The sequence below is a fragment of the Sciurus carolinensis genome, chromosome 10 (assembly GCF_902686445.1).
Source record: "Sciurus carolinensis chromosome 10, mSciCar1.2, whole genome shotgun sequence".
Lineage (NCBI taxonomy): Eukaryota > Metazoa > Chordata > Mammalia > Rodentia > Sciuridae > Sciurus > Sciurus carolinensis.
Window position 1 is genome coordinate 127764046 of NC_062222.1, and position 15252 is coordinate 127779297.

Genomic DNA, 15252 nt, shown 5'->3' on the forward strand with positions numbered 1-15252 from the left:
TAAATGTTTTCTTATAGTATTATTTTTTTCTCATTATTCTTGGTATTCCATACTTCTTTTTGACCTTTTGGAAATGACACTAAAACTCATTATTAGTTTTATATGTGTTTTTCTTCTTTGTAGAATAATAGCAAATGAAAAGAGATAAAATTTTAACAGTAGGACTTTCCTAGAAAATTTCCTAGGACAATGTATATAATGAATTTTGAAATATTTCTATTGGTGAAAAGTTTTGTTTCTACCATGAATGTCTTATTTTATACATTTTTATTAACTGTTCAAATATAGTTTAATACATAGGAGTTTTTAGAATTCTATTTTACCACATTTGTATGCTCTTTATCAAGCATAAGACATGGAAAGAAGGGAGAAAAGTGCAATTCCATCCTATTCTTAGTTCAACAAATATTTAATGAATGCCTATAGTGTGCTTTTAGTCACTATGGAAGGTTCATAATTTTCCCTCAGTGAGAAAACAAGACCTACAACACTTATTCATCCAATAAATAGAGTGTACTTCATGTCTTAAGTAGGATATTATATGTTTTAAGGGAATACAATGGTTAGTCATGGTGGTTGTTCTTCTAGAGTTTACTATCTCATGGGGAATAGAAAAATGAATGGCCAGTCCCAGTATGAGGATGAGTGTCATGACCAGACAGAGGTGAACTGTAGGAACACGTAGGAGGAAAACTGAATGCAAAATTTTATACATTATCACATATAAGCTGAAACAAAGGATGCCCAAATATCAGAAACTGGCAGAGGAGATGTTTAGGTAGAGTGACCTGCATGTGGAAAATTTAGGTGATACAGAGAGTAGGCTTATTTGGAAAACTGAGTTATCTATCAGAGCTGAGGTATAAATTAGGAATTATGGATTGGCTGCGTTTGAGGGTAGGGAATGATAAAAGATAAAGCTACTGAGGGAAATGTTCCAAATTTTGAGGTCAACATTAGTTAATGAAAAAAAAAAGTTTGAATCCCTACGAGTAGGAGTAATGGAAAAAGTAAGTTTGAGAGAGATCTACGAAGTAAAATGAATATTTTACAGAGTAGAGAAATAAAGGATACCATCCAGGTTCTCATCTTGATCTGGGGAGATCAACATTCAGTAGGATATAAGAGAACCCTCAAGGGGTTCAGTTTTAGATGTAAGAGATTTGAAGTATCTAGTGTGATAAGAAAACCTAAGAAATGACATTGGGGAAGCAGGTATTGGGGATTAGGAAAGAGGCCTGAACTGGAGAATGTGGAATCAGCAAAAATTATGTTACATGAGTAATTTACTCAGTGAAAGATTAAAAGAGCCTAGGATCTCAGAGCTCCAAGTGTAAAGGGAAGAGAAAAGATGTGCACAAAAAGAGACTGAGGAGAATAGTTAAGAGGTAAAGGAGGAAAGCCCAGAGGGTGGTGAAGGGAAATGTTTTAAGAAGTGTGAGTTGTTGATGAGCCTAAAGCAGAAACATTTCACTGAATATGACAACAAGGGATTAGTTTAGTGATTTAGCAGAGCCCGAAAGCCCAATTCAGGGCTGCATGATTAAATGGAGAAAGAGGAAGTGAAGAAAATTAATGCAGAAAACTATGACTGGCTACAAATGGAGAGGCGATAGATAACAAGTAAGATGGGGTTGAAGGTGGGTTTAAAAAAAATGTTTAGGGGTCACTGGAAAAAAGCCAACAGGAGAAAGGTTGACTGTACAAAAATGTCAAGCAGTAGGAAAGGAGAAACACCACCGAGGTGATTACCACATAGAGGGCCTGGGGCATTACAGGGATGTCTTGGCCAGAAGGTTCACTTTTCCCTTGAGAGAGTAATAGGAATGATATGTGGGTTGCAAATCAGAAATTAATAGGCAGAATGTCGAGTTTTTAGAGTTCATCTGTTAGGACTTTAGAGGTGCTCTAAGAGTAGTATGGGAGAATTGGGTGTTGGGGAATGTGAAATAACTGCTAGGATATAAACTTGGACCCTGGTGGCCAGTGGTGGTTGGGATTCCTGTAGGTATAACAGTAGTTGGGTTTGCCATGTGGCTATAACAGAAGGACCAAGAGAAATCAAGAACGTACCCTTCATTCCTTGAATAGTGAGGAGCTACATGATCAGAGTTGAATTCTAATAGTAGCACAAAATAACAGGTTTTGGGGTAGAGGACAAGATATGGGGTTATTTGTGTCAGTTGCAGAAGATTTTTGATGATACTGCCCTAAAATTGAATGTGATTATTGAAAATAATAAGACATTTTTTAGTATCAGTATCTTTTAAGTCACTCAAGTTAACATGTGCCTTTTCCTAATTGGTAAGTATTTGGAAGTAAATAAACTGATTTTGGACAGCTATGAGAAAATTTTTAAGACTAAATAACCTAATGTGAACTTGAAATTGCTATAGACTAAAAGTGCTCATCCTAAAATGCTAAATTTTCTTATGAATATTCATAATTCAGTTGATACTTTGAATTAGATTCTAAGATGATTAGGAAAAAATGTTCAGTTTGTCAACTTCTGTTTTTATTCTGCCCTCAAAATGACTGAATATGCATTTTTCCACTGATAATTTGGTTTTCACACAGGTACACAACTGTTGGGCATTAAGCACCATACTCCACAAATATCCCATATCAAGACTGACCATGCATCCCTTTCCTGTTATGCTTATGAACAGTTTACCACATTTTCTGAACAGTGAACCACAGATGTTCTTTTAAATTTGTGTGATGAAAACAACCTGTTGGAACAAAATATCCTTAGACATTATTGTGTAAAATTTGGAGTTTCTTCATATGCTGTTATTCAACATCATAATTGTTATTTAATAGAAGAAATTATGAAGCACAGAATAGCTGGTACTCTAATTTTGATAGAGAAATATATCCAGATGATTCATAGTCAGCTTAATCTAGTTTACTTCACAAACATCCCAAAGATGGATTCAGGGGACACTAAGCCCCTGAGAAGGCTTTGTGTATAGGAGTTTAAGATGGGAAAAGACATTTCTTGTTCTTAATGCATTCCAGTGCCCTGTTAGCATGTTATATCGTATTTCCCAAACTTTTTTTAAGTTATCACAACTTTTTATATTTCATAGAGCAGTTGGTGAAGCAACTGGAAACACGCTGTATATAAATTACTGCTATGTTTCTCTATTTTTATTGTGATACTTCCAGAAATAATATAATGACTATCAAAATATAAATTGATATGTATACTGGATTTGGTCCTGTTGTACATAAATTAACATTCTGCATTCAAAGGAATGATCACATTCTGATCATTGTTTTATTTTTGTATGTTAAGATTCTTTTCATTTTAAGAGAGGGAGAGCTGTGATAGCAGTTTAGAAGACTCTACTGTCTTTAGTACAAACCATGAGAAAATAGCTGACTATGAATTTAGAAAATCATAAGATCAGTGAGTGTCTCCTCAACCATTTTGCCATAGTCTTAATTTGGTCAGAAACTGAATAAATGAAGATAGGTATTTGAAGTAAAATTAATTCATCAACATATTTCTCTTTATATGGACTTCATATTGTCACTTTGCTAGTTGCCAGTGTCATAATTAAAACTATTAAAACTGTTATTTTGAGTATTTGAATGAAATTAGGTATTTTAATTAAAATCCATTCTATTTGCAATTGAATTTTTCTCTATTATATTTTCTCAGGAATTGATTAAAGGGAAGAGTTATAGGCTTTGAAGAGTCTGTAACTTTTGCCATAATACTATTGAAATATAAAACATCTACTTTGATCATTTTTGTCTTGATGAGATTTTTAAGGAATTTTCTTGAATATTTTGTATTCCATTGCTTTGTCACCATTACCATGTTTTCAAGATACTGTTTTACTAAATGTCCCATATCTTTCATAGAAAACCAGTTTACTTAACATTGAATACTTTTTCTTTTGATTTATCAGATATTGAGTTAGATATTAGTCTAGAGAAACTCAAGAACCACTCTAAACATTTCAAGTTGGTTTTGCTTTCCTAACATAATTAGTACGACTTGAAGAAAGGTAATCTGGTTGGTTCACCATACTAATATTGGTTACAGAGTACAGAACTATTTTCTAACATAGAATTAATTTTCTTAATTAGGTGGTCTAGTCCATGACATGTTTTGTGAAAAATGTTTCATTGGAGTACTGCCATTCATATTGACTTAACATGTCATCTGTTGCTCTTCTTGTGCTATAAAAGCTGAATTGTGAAGTTCCAACAGAGACCTGAAGTTCACAAAATCTAAAATATTTACTACCTGACACATTGCATAAGTTTGCTAATTTATGTTTATATCACTATAATTTTGATATGATGTGACTAGAAAAAAATGAGTTGTATATTTTCTTTTTAAAAATACATTAAGATCACTCTATCCTGTTCATTCCCAACATCCCATCTACTACTCCCTTTCTGAACACAATGCAGTGATTAGCCATATTAGTTTGTTTGTTTGTCTCTTTGGGACAATATCTATCTTTATCCAGCAGAGTGGCACCAAGGGAGCCATGAGTGCCAGATTTCTTCTATTTTGTAAATCTTTATTCTCTCCCTACAGCCTCCAGATCTGCTTTCTGTATCCGAGGTAAGTTCAAGGGTCACCCTTCTGCCTTAGCCAGCTGCTATCACCTGTTAGAGAGATCGATTTCATTGCTTCCCACCTGCCTCAACATCCAAGTCTTCTCTTCCTTTCCTCCCCTATTACTCTTCCTTGTCTCTCTCTCTCTTTTTCTTTTTCCAGTGTGATTTATTTATTGAGGCAGAGTCTTGCTATGTTGCCCAGGGTAGTCTTAAACTCATGGGCTCACAAGATCCTCAGCTTTCACAGTAGCTGGTACTAGGGTATATACTAACACAGCCAGCTCCTTCTGTTCCTTCTCTTAAGAATTCAAAATATGCAGTCCAGCTCAGATCACCGTTTCTTCCAGTCATTTTTCTTGGACAGGTAAACAGTTTTCATCATTATGGAACTGAGCATTCTGTTGTTATTGTAATATTAAGCCTAGTTCATTCAACTATAGATTTATTATTTTTAAAAAGAACAGAGTAGATGTGTTAATATTTTCATCTTATCACTTTTCACTTTTCTTGTTTGTGTTTGTTTTCTTTTAAGGTGAACCTAGGCTTCTTTTGTTCTAAGCCACCTGGAAAATTCATTTGTTTCCTTCTTTGTTATAACAAACAAAAAGCTAAATTTTAAAAGCCTCATCTATACACTCTACCAATGTATTCATTCAAAAATGTTTTCCTCCTGTGTGCCAGGCAGCACACACTGGGGAATCCTGTGTGTGTATTTCCTGCCCTCCTGGTTCATATTTATTTGGAGAGGCAGACATTGAGTAAATAATTTCATAAATCTGTTCTCATTTAGTAAGTGGTGTAATAAATGAATAGGATGCAATTAGTGGTAATTAGTAAATTTGTATGTTAGTGTAATAGCTGAACACTATTAAGTTACAGGAGTGAGGGAAAGCTTCCCTAAGGAAATGTTGCTGAAGCTGAGCTATGGAGGGTGGCAGCGAACCAGTAGGATAGGATGGCCTTCCACGAAGAGGGGATTGTGTGTGAAAAAATGCTTAAGTGCAGGATTCTTGGTAGGTTAAAGGGCTAAGACATGAACAGTGTGCCTAGGCTGGAGAGAAAGGAGAAGTACACTGTTCATACAGTTAGGACTGGGGAGGAAGTAAAAGAGTAGATTGTGCGGGTCCTCATAAACCATGCTAAGAAGTTTATATTCTTTCGGTGGCTTCCCATTGCACTTAAAGAGGAGAGTAGAATAAAGAAGTGAATAAGGAAGGTATATGATATCATCAGACTCTTCTCTCTTTCTAAAGATCTAATTGCATTGTGAAGAGTGGAGGCATAGACCATTATGGTAGCCCAGATGAGGACTGTTCTACTTAGTAGATCAGTGGTTCACAAACTTCAGCATGCATCCGAATCACCAGGAGAGCTTGTTCAAAAAGAGGTGGTTGGGCTTCACTGACGAAGTTTGATTCAGTAGGTATGGGTGGGACCCAAGTGACCACACTTTGAGATCAGTGGTATACAGTGTTGCATGTATACAGTGTAGTAATGGAAAGAAGATTAATTCTTTACCAGTGTGAATACAATGTTATAAATTTCCCTCTAAAAATGCTTTAGCTGTATTACACAAATTCTGCTTTGCTGTGTTTTTGTTTTCATTAAATTCAAAATGTTTTCTAGTTTCTCCTGTGATTTTTATAACCCATGAATTATCGAGAGTGGTGTTTTGTTTCCAAATATTTAAGAATTTTTCAGATATCTTTATGTTCCTGATTTCTAATTTAATTCTGTTATGGTTTTAAAATACTTTGTATGGATTTACTTTCTTAATTAACATTCATTTTATGCCTCAGAGTCTATCCAAATCTTAATAAATGTTCTGTATGTTCTTGAAAATGTTGTGTATATAGGCGGCAGCTGCAGAATGGAGTGTTTTGTAAATGTCAGTGAAGCAATTTGGTAGATGGTGCTGTTCCAAGGTTTTTGTCCTTATCAAGTTTCAGTTTACTTCTGTATGTTCTTGAGACAGGTGTCAAAATCTGCACCTAGGACTTGTGGATCTTGATCAAATTTCAGTTCTCTCAAATTTGGCTTCATGTTATTTGAAGCTGTGTAATTATAACACATTGAGACTTTAGATACTTTTGGTGAATCGATTCCTTTTTCATTATGAAATGAACCTCTGTTCCTAGAAAAATTCCTTACTGTGAAATATGTTTCATCTGACACCGTGTAGTCATTGCAGCTTATTTTTCCACTAGTGTCATTGTGGTATATCTTTCCTCATAACTTTATTCTTAACCATTTTGTGTTTTTATATTTAAAGGAGAGTTATTTTAGGCAGGCTATAGTTGAGGTTTGCATTTTTATTCAACGTGATAATCCCTGCCCTTCAATAGAACCACTTATGTTTTATGTGTCTATTCATGTTGGGTTTAAATCAGCTCTCTCCATTTCGTTTGTCCTATTCTCTTTTTCTCTTCCTGACTTCTTTTGGATCAGAGTATATTCTATTATTCTATAAAATCTCTTTATGTTGCTTTTTAAAAAATGATTTTCTTTAAAAAAAAAAAAAAAAAAAAACAGTTTTACACTGTGTACATATCATTAGCTTACCAGAGTTCACCTCTGATGATGTTTGACTGCTTCAGGGCTAGCCTAAGAATCTCACAACCATACGTTTGCATTTCCTTCTTCCAAGCCTGTACGCTTTTGTTAAATATTTTTCTCTTGTAGATTTTATACACCCTACGGTATGTTGTTACTATTTCACTTGAGAGGGTATTAGTCCAATTTCTGATACTACAATAAAATTCATTAGCTGGGTTCTTCATAATTATAATTATTTAGCCCACTTCTGGAAGCTGAATGTCAGTATTGTTCAGCCCCACCTTTTCAGCCTTCGGTAAGTGCTCCTGGTGTCTAGGTCACAACATGGCAGAAAAGCAGGAAGGGAGATAACTACAGAAGAGGGCAAGCATGTGGGCTGAGTTCACTTTCTAACAACTCATTCTGGTGAAAACTAACTGGATTTCCTTTGAGAACTGTATAAATCCTTTCAGTGGGGCAAGAGCCCCAGGACCCAGTTACCTACCACTAGGCCCTAATGCTTGCATGAAATTGCTGCACCTCAGCACTGCCACACCCGTGTATGAACCCTTAGGCCACATCCAGACTCTAGCATATAGTCATTCATCTTTCAAAGATTTTATTAAATAAAAAACAATTTTTTTTTTTCACAAATTTACCATTCCTGGGGCTCTTCATTCCAGATTCCCGTTTGAAATCATTTCCTTCTATCTGAAGGAACTTCCTCCAGCTTTCCTTGTAGTGCTGGCCTGCTGGGGATTAATTCACTCAGTTTTGCCCTTGTGTGTCTGAAAAGTCTTTATTTCTTTTTTCTCATGGAGAGAGATTTTCCTTGAATATGGATTATTTCATATTGGGCCATGTTTTTCTTTCAATACTTTAGAGATGTCTTTTAGTTTGTAGCTTCTGGAGTTAAGTCTGCCATCATTCTTACTTTTGATCCTTTGTTTGTAATGTCTTTTTCCTGGGTATGCTTGTAAGAGTTTTCTTCATCACTGGCCAGCAGTTTGATTATAAAGGATCGTGGCATGGTTGCCTTAATTCTTTCTCTGCCTGGGATTCGTTGAACAGCTTTCAGTTTTCTTCACTCTTGGATTTTTTTAGCCATTATTTCCTCAAATATGTTTCTGGCTCCTTCTATGATTTAAATCACACATATTTATCCCACAAGTCATTGATATTCTGTTCATATTTGTTTACTTCTTTTCTCTTTGTTTCATTTTGGATACCACTATTCCCATATTTTCAAGGTCATTGACCATTTCTTGGACACTGTTCAGATGTTATTAATACCATTCAGGATAGTGTGCATAAATTATATTTGTCACCTACAGAAGTTCAAATTTAGTCTTCTTTGTACTTATCACATTTTTCTTCATCTCATGTTTTTTCCAACTTATGAACTTATGGAGTATATTTAAAATACCTACATTAGCATTCTTATGTTCTAATTTTACAATGTGTGTTATTTATTTGTTCCTATTTATTGATTTTTCTTCATATTATGGGTAGTATTTTCCTATTTGTTCCATGCCTGGTAATTGTGGATGGGATTCCAGATGTTGTGAATTTATCTTGTTGCGTGCTGTATTTTTTGTGATGCTTTAAAATGTTTTGATTGCTGTTAACCTGTTCAGAAATAATTTTGATTCTTTCAAGTCTTGATTTTAAGTATTATTAGTCTTTAGACACTGATTCTCAACTAGGTCTGATTTTGCTCCACAGAAGATATTTGGTAATTATGAAGACTTTTTTTTTTATTGTCACACTTAGAGTTGCTATTTTAGGCATCTAGTGGATAGAGGCCAGGGGTGCTGCTAAACATTGTACAGCATGTAGGACAGCTCCCCAAAACAAAGGATTATCTGTCCCAAATGTTAATGGTGGTAAGATTGAAAAGCCTGTTAGGGCTGATTTGACACATGTGATGAAGCAATCCAGTGCCCACCTGAGGACTCTAAAATACCATTTTGGCTGGTGGGAACATAAAGTATAAGTAGTCCTGCATAGCCCATTGGGGTTCCCCACTTAGTCCTTTCACAGCCCTGGGATGTTCATGCACAGTAGGTCAGTATTCATGTACAGATGTGAGCGGAGCCCGGGAGCTCCCTGGGTGTCCATGTGCTCCCTGGTAGCTTGTCTCCTCCCTCCCCAGCCAGCTCTTCTGCCTCTCCAGCTCGGTCTCCTGTACTCTGCTCCACTAAATGCTAAACTCAGGAGTATTTACACATCCTCTTGGGTTCCCCTCCCTGTCATGCAACCTGGAAACTCCAGGTGCAAGCCTGAGCAGGTTTTAGGGCTTTTGTCTTATCTTTTTTTGGGGTTCACTGTCATCCCACACTTCCTCTCATCCCCTGTCTTAAAAACCATTTCATATATTTTATCTTAAGCTCGTTTACAGTGAGAGGGTAAATCTGGTCCCTGTTACTTCATCATGGCCAGAAGAGGAAATCCCAGGTTTATTCTTACTACAAGTATTTGTCCAGTTTCTGTGTGTCAAATGGTGGATAAGTGCTGAAAAAGACCAACAAGGATCTCTTTTCTCTTCAAGTTTGTGTTTGTGGGAGAGAAAAACAAAATAGAAATCATATGGCAGTGACAGGATCTGCATTAATGAAACTGGATGATATAATGATTTTGGGGGGCAAGGACCGTTTCAGGTTGAGGAGTCAGGAAAAGTTGTTTTGAAGAAGCAGTGCATAAAACCATGGATGAAGTCAAGACATCTAGGGTATCATTTCTGACTAAAACAGTATAGAGGAGAACCTTTAAAAGAGAATATCAAATAGTAAGCAGCAGCAGCCTGAGACTTAACCATGAGAAATTCTAGTTACTATCCAGTTAGAATAGGATGACTCCAAGGGGAAAAGGCAAAACGAAAACCAGTAGTGTCCCAAAAGCCAGAAGAGTTTCAGGAAAAAGGGTGTCTTAGTCTGCTTGGGCTGCCACAACAAATAGCCAGACTGCATGACTTACACAGCAGGAATTTATTTTCTCACAGTTCTGGAGAATGAAAATCCAAGGTCAAGGTCCCAACAGGGTTGAGGCTGGTGATGATTCTCTTCCTGGTTTGCAGAATAGCTGCCTTCTGTGTCCTCAGATGGCAGAGGAGTCATATCTCCTTCTCCTCTTATAAGGACTCCCAAGCCATCAGATTAGAGTCCTACCTTTATGACTTTAAAGGGCCCTATCTCCAGAACCAGGAGTTAGAGCTTCAACATCAGCATTTGGAGGAGCAGAGGGGACACAAGCTTATAGCAGAGAAAATTGTCAACAGTACTGAATGTTGCCAAGGAACCAAGTTGACAAGTAAAGATCATTGGATTTATTGATGTGAGGGTCATTGGTGGCTTTGGTAAGTGCTGTTTTCAAGAAACTACTGGGAATGCTTAAGGAATGAGGAGGTAGGAAACAGTGGTATCAAGTACTGGATAATAAATTGAAGTGATCCAGCTCCAAAAGCGTCCACTTGAGGGAAATGAAAGATTAAGGAGTCTCCATTTCAGGAACTTGCCTTTCTTTAAACATTATGGTGAGGATCCAGTTGAAAAGAGGTGGTCTGTTATTTATTTTCCCAATAATGCTAAATTACAAACTACCCCAAAACTCACCTTTTTAAAATAAGCATTTGTTGTTCTCATGAGTCTAATTGGCAGACATATCTTTGTGTTGGCTGGCCATGGGTGGGGATGGGACAACTTGCCTCTATCCAGATTTGCTTAAGCAAATTCTCAGGCTCCAGCCAACCTCTCACTGGCTAGAGCTCATCCCATGGGACATGCATAGTGGGAATTCACTGAAAAATTACAAGTGGAGAGGGTGAAGTTAGGGTGGGTGAAGAATTGGGGTGATGAATGCATACAACTTGCTATATAGATGGTATGTCAGAAAAAGGGAAAGCATTATGATCATTCTTAAGCTGCTGAGAAGGCAGATAGGAGCCAGTCCAAAACATTCCCAATCACAGTTTCTACAGTTGCTACTGTTAGTTGGCATCTTTTTAAGTCACCAACTTGTAATGACTTTAATTACACATAATTAAAATTCCCTTTTTTAAATAGAGGTAGCAAAATCATATACTTTTTGGGTATTTGAATATCATACTGCTTGAGACACAGTTTTGTTTGTTGCACTAATGTAATATGCAAGTTCGCTGAGAAACTCTGGAAAACTTTTTTCCTTCATGGCCAAGGATGGTGTCTAAATTACACAGAAGTGCAAACTGCTCATGTGATTTCTGACAATGATTTTTTGCCCTGATCTGACTATAATTTTCTTTCCAGTCAACTAAAATTTCAGGTAGAACTGTCACATCAGTTGTTACCATTTCTCAGTAGAAAAATGTTCTTTCCATTCTGTATGTTTTCTTATGAATTCCTGACTACCATGCTGTCATTAAGCACATGCTGTATGTGTTGTACCAATCTTTGTGTAGTCTTTATATTTAAATAATTTTAGTGTAGTTTTCCTAAAACTGGTTAGAGAAAATTGCAAATCTAGTCTCCTCACAGTTCTGGAGGTTCAAGAACCTGATAGTGGATGGGTTTCTAGTGAGGGCCTATGGACAGCATCACACAGTGGGAGCAAGTGCAAGAGAGGTAGAAAAAGGCGGGGCGGAGGAGGGAGAGGACAAGAGGAAGAAAGAGACGAGGAGCCTTCATCTTTTATAACTACATATTCTTGGGAGAACTGCTTTGCCCCCACAAGGCCTAACCCACTCTGCAAGACCAGCTTTAATCCATTCCAAGAGGGCAGTTATGACCCAGTCACCTCCCAACAGTCCCCACCTCTTAAAAGTTCCTACCGCTTTTCAATATTACTTTGAGCACATGAACCTTTAGGGAACAAACCATATCCAAACCGTAGCAGGAATTATACTCCAAAATTACTGAACTTCAAAGTCTTGCTCTTCCCCACCGAGTTTTTCTGCTCCTTCAGCTAAACACACCAGATAGCCCTAAACAAGTCAGAAAAATGTGTCAAATCTTTGCTTTTAAATTCACCAGTATCATACCAATGAAAAATTTTACTCTCAAGATGTCTTTAAAAAAAAAAAAAAAAAAGAACTGTACAATCTCTTACAGGTTGCCAACAGAGAAAAGAATTTATTCCAATTCTTGACTTCATGGCTACTCTAGCCAAGCATGTTTACCTGGCTAGATCCTATGGTTCTTTACATTTTACCCCCTTTAAGCACAGAGATTGAAAATGAAAGGATTATATTATGGCTATACAAATTAAATCATTATATTATCTGCAAAAATTATAGGAACAGCCTATACAGTGGACATTACAGAACCAAATCCTATGCTTATCCATTTTAACCCCAATAAAAACGCACCTTTTGATTTTGTCTTATTAGTAGCATGAAAGTGAACTCCCCTTTACTCAGGCCTTACTGTGTGTCCTGTCAGTGGGAGATAAATGGCAGTGTACTGTTAACCTGTCAGTGCTTTACATGGATTCATCTAATAATCACATTAGCCTTAAGTGGTGACTTTCATTGTCTGCTCTCCAATTAAGTTGAAGTCCATAAAGATTAAGGAATGTGCACTCAGCTGGATTCAGGATCAGAACTCCAGCCTGCAGATCCTCCCTCTGCTCAATTTACTGACATCCTTATCTCTAAAAACCTATTTCAGATGTTTCCTGCTGGCCTCACACTCTGCCAGCATCAAGTTTTCCCATATCTGCAATCCCTTAGTCTGTTCTTCCTCATTTCATGCTGTATTTTCACTCTGGGTGACTTCTGAATACGTGTTCTCTCTACCTCTTTACCAAGATACAAACCCTTGAAGACAAACATCATTACACTTTTTTGTATTCCTAATATATAAGGTGGGTCTTGGTTAAGGAATTGAGGGAATCCTGTTTGCAGTTGCCAGGGACCTGCTGATGAACACGGGCTAGTCCTCATAGGACTAAAGAGCTTTGTGGCATGGGCCTGTATCTAAGCTTGCTAGAACCTAGGAGCCATCACAGTCCAGCAGACCAGTGATCCTTGTGTAACTTCTTACTGCATCATAAATGGGAATTTGTCTACTTGATGAAGGTTCTCTTATCTAGTTGTGCGCATTTAAGAACCTTACCCTTTGGATAGATTTTTGGAGTCCCTGGTCTGCAGAGTGGAGCTGGGCCAGGATAACTATTCAGTACATTTCCGCTGTGTTAACATTTAGGAGAACTGTTTCCAGAGGAAAATAAACTAGTAAGAATTTAAAATTACTTAACAAGAAATAAGATCATCATACTAACTGGCAAAAAACAGAAAAGGCTTACAAATGTCCACTAAACATGAAAGTAACCTTCCTCATAATGGAAATGCAAATTAAAACAATAGCATGCCACTTTCTGAGATTTTTCAACAATATTTTACCTTACATTATTGGTCATAGTGTGAGGGAAGGACATTTTCACACATTGTTGGTTAGTATGGTGCTGTCTATGAAAGACTTAAGTGATAGTCCCTTACCCCCATCTGTTTTGGTTTTGAATTTTAGTCACCCAAGGTCAATCACGGTCCAAAAATATTAAATGAAATATTTCATAAATGAAGTTTTTAAGTTCCAAATTGCATGTTTTTCTGAGCAGCATGATGAACTCTTAATATCATTACTCTGTCTTATCTAGAGAACGAACCATCTCTGTTTAGTATATACATACTGTATATGCTACCTGCCTGTTAGTCACTCAGTAGCCCTTGCCACTAAGGTGTATATTGTAATAATACTGTTACTACTTATTCTTAAGTTATCATGCTTAATTTATAAATTAAACATATAGATAGATAGATAGATAGATAGATAGATAGATAGATAGATAGATAGGGTTCAGTACTATCCATGGTTTCAGGCATCCATTGGAGGTTCTGGAATGTACCTCCTGTGAGTAAGACTACTATATCAAAATTTTAAAAAGCACAGTTCACTCTAGCTGTCTCTCTCCTACATATCAACTCCATAGATATATATTTTTATTTTAAAAAGCAAAAGATACAGATTAATACATAAAATTGTGGAGGAGGAAGAACATAGATGAAACAATGTATATATTGCAATGTGAAGAAACTAGAAGAAAATACAAGAAAATGGATAATAGTTGCCCCAAACAGGGCCTAAAAATAGGAACAGACTTTTTTCATTGTATAACGTTTTGTAGATTTTTTTTTTTTGCAGAGGTGATATATTTTGCAAATACATTATCCATTTTAAAGCATGCAAGACAAAAATTAACAAACCAAGAAAAATTGAGTCATATTTGACTTTGTGCCAATGTGTGTCATTATACCACAAATTTGATAGTTTAGTAGTTAAACTAGTAAAATTTTAATTGCCAAATATTAAGTAATATTTAAAATTCCTCTAGAATTGCAGACTTTGAAAGCACAGACCATGCCTTCCTCATCTGTGTATCCCAGAAGTGCTTCATAGTACTTTACTGAGTCTACTAAGTAATTTCATTGGCTTTGGTATTAAAAATGAAATTGAAAAGAGCTCTGATTAAGTGCTAGATTAATCACAATGATCTTACATTAGTCCACATGACATCTGGGTTTAGGACAAATGTGAAATAGTGCAGTTTTTCTGTACCTTAGTTTTCCTGTCTGAATTAAAAAGGCCTACAAAGATTCCCTTCTAGCTCTAATGTTATAATGTCTGATTCCAGCACTTCAGAAGATATTTCTTTTCTTAGTATTTTGTAGATTAATGCCCAAACTTCACACACTCACTAGTTTAAGGATATATGAATTAAACACATCAGTCTGCATATTAAGAGTAAGTTACTTCAAAATTGATTGATATTTTCTCTAAATATGTAGTTTTGTGCAGCCCTGGAGTCTGTGTACCCAAATTTGCAGTACCACTATTCTAGAAACTTGGAAAAAACAAAACTGCCTTAAAGTTTTGGAAAGAATATTGTTTTAGTATTCTAATGAACACCTTTGTCAAAACACCAAATTAAACAGATACTTTATGAGCACAATATGTTCTATGCTTTATTTTCTTTTAAAGTCTAATATTTGGTATACTAACTGCCAACCTATCTTGTACATTTTCGTAGTTTGCCATGAGTTCTCAAAGTGCACCTCAAATGCTTTTGCTTTAAAAAAAAATAAAAACACGAGACTAG

At 36.2% G+C, this 15252-nt stretch overlaps 1 protein-coding gene across 3 annotated transcripts in view; it reads left to right on the forward strand.

Annotated features, from left to right (window-relative positions):
* Positions 1-15252, forward strand: part of Lcorl (ligand dependent nuclear receptor corepressor like) — a 141207-nt gene that overhangs the window by 119556 nt on the left and 6399 nt on the right. The window lies entirely within an intron of this gene.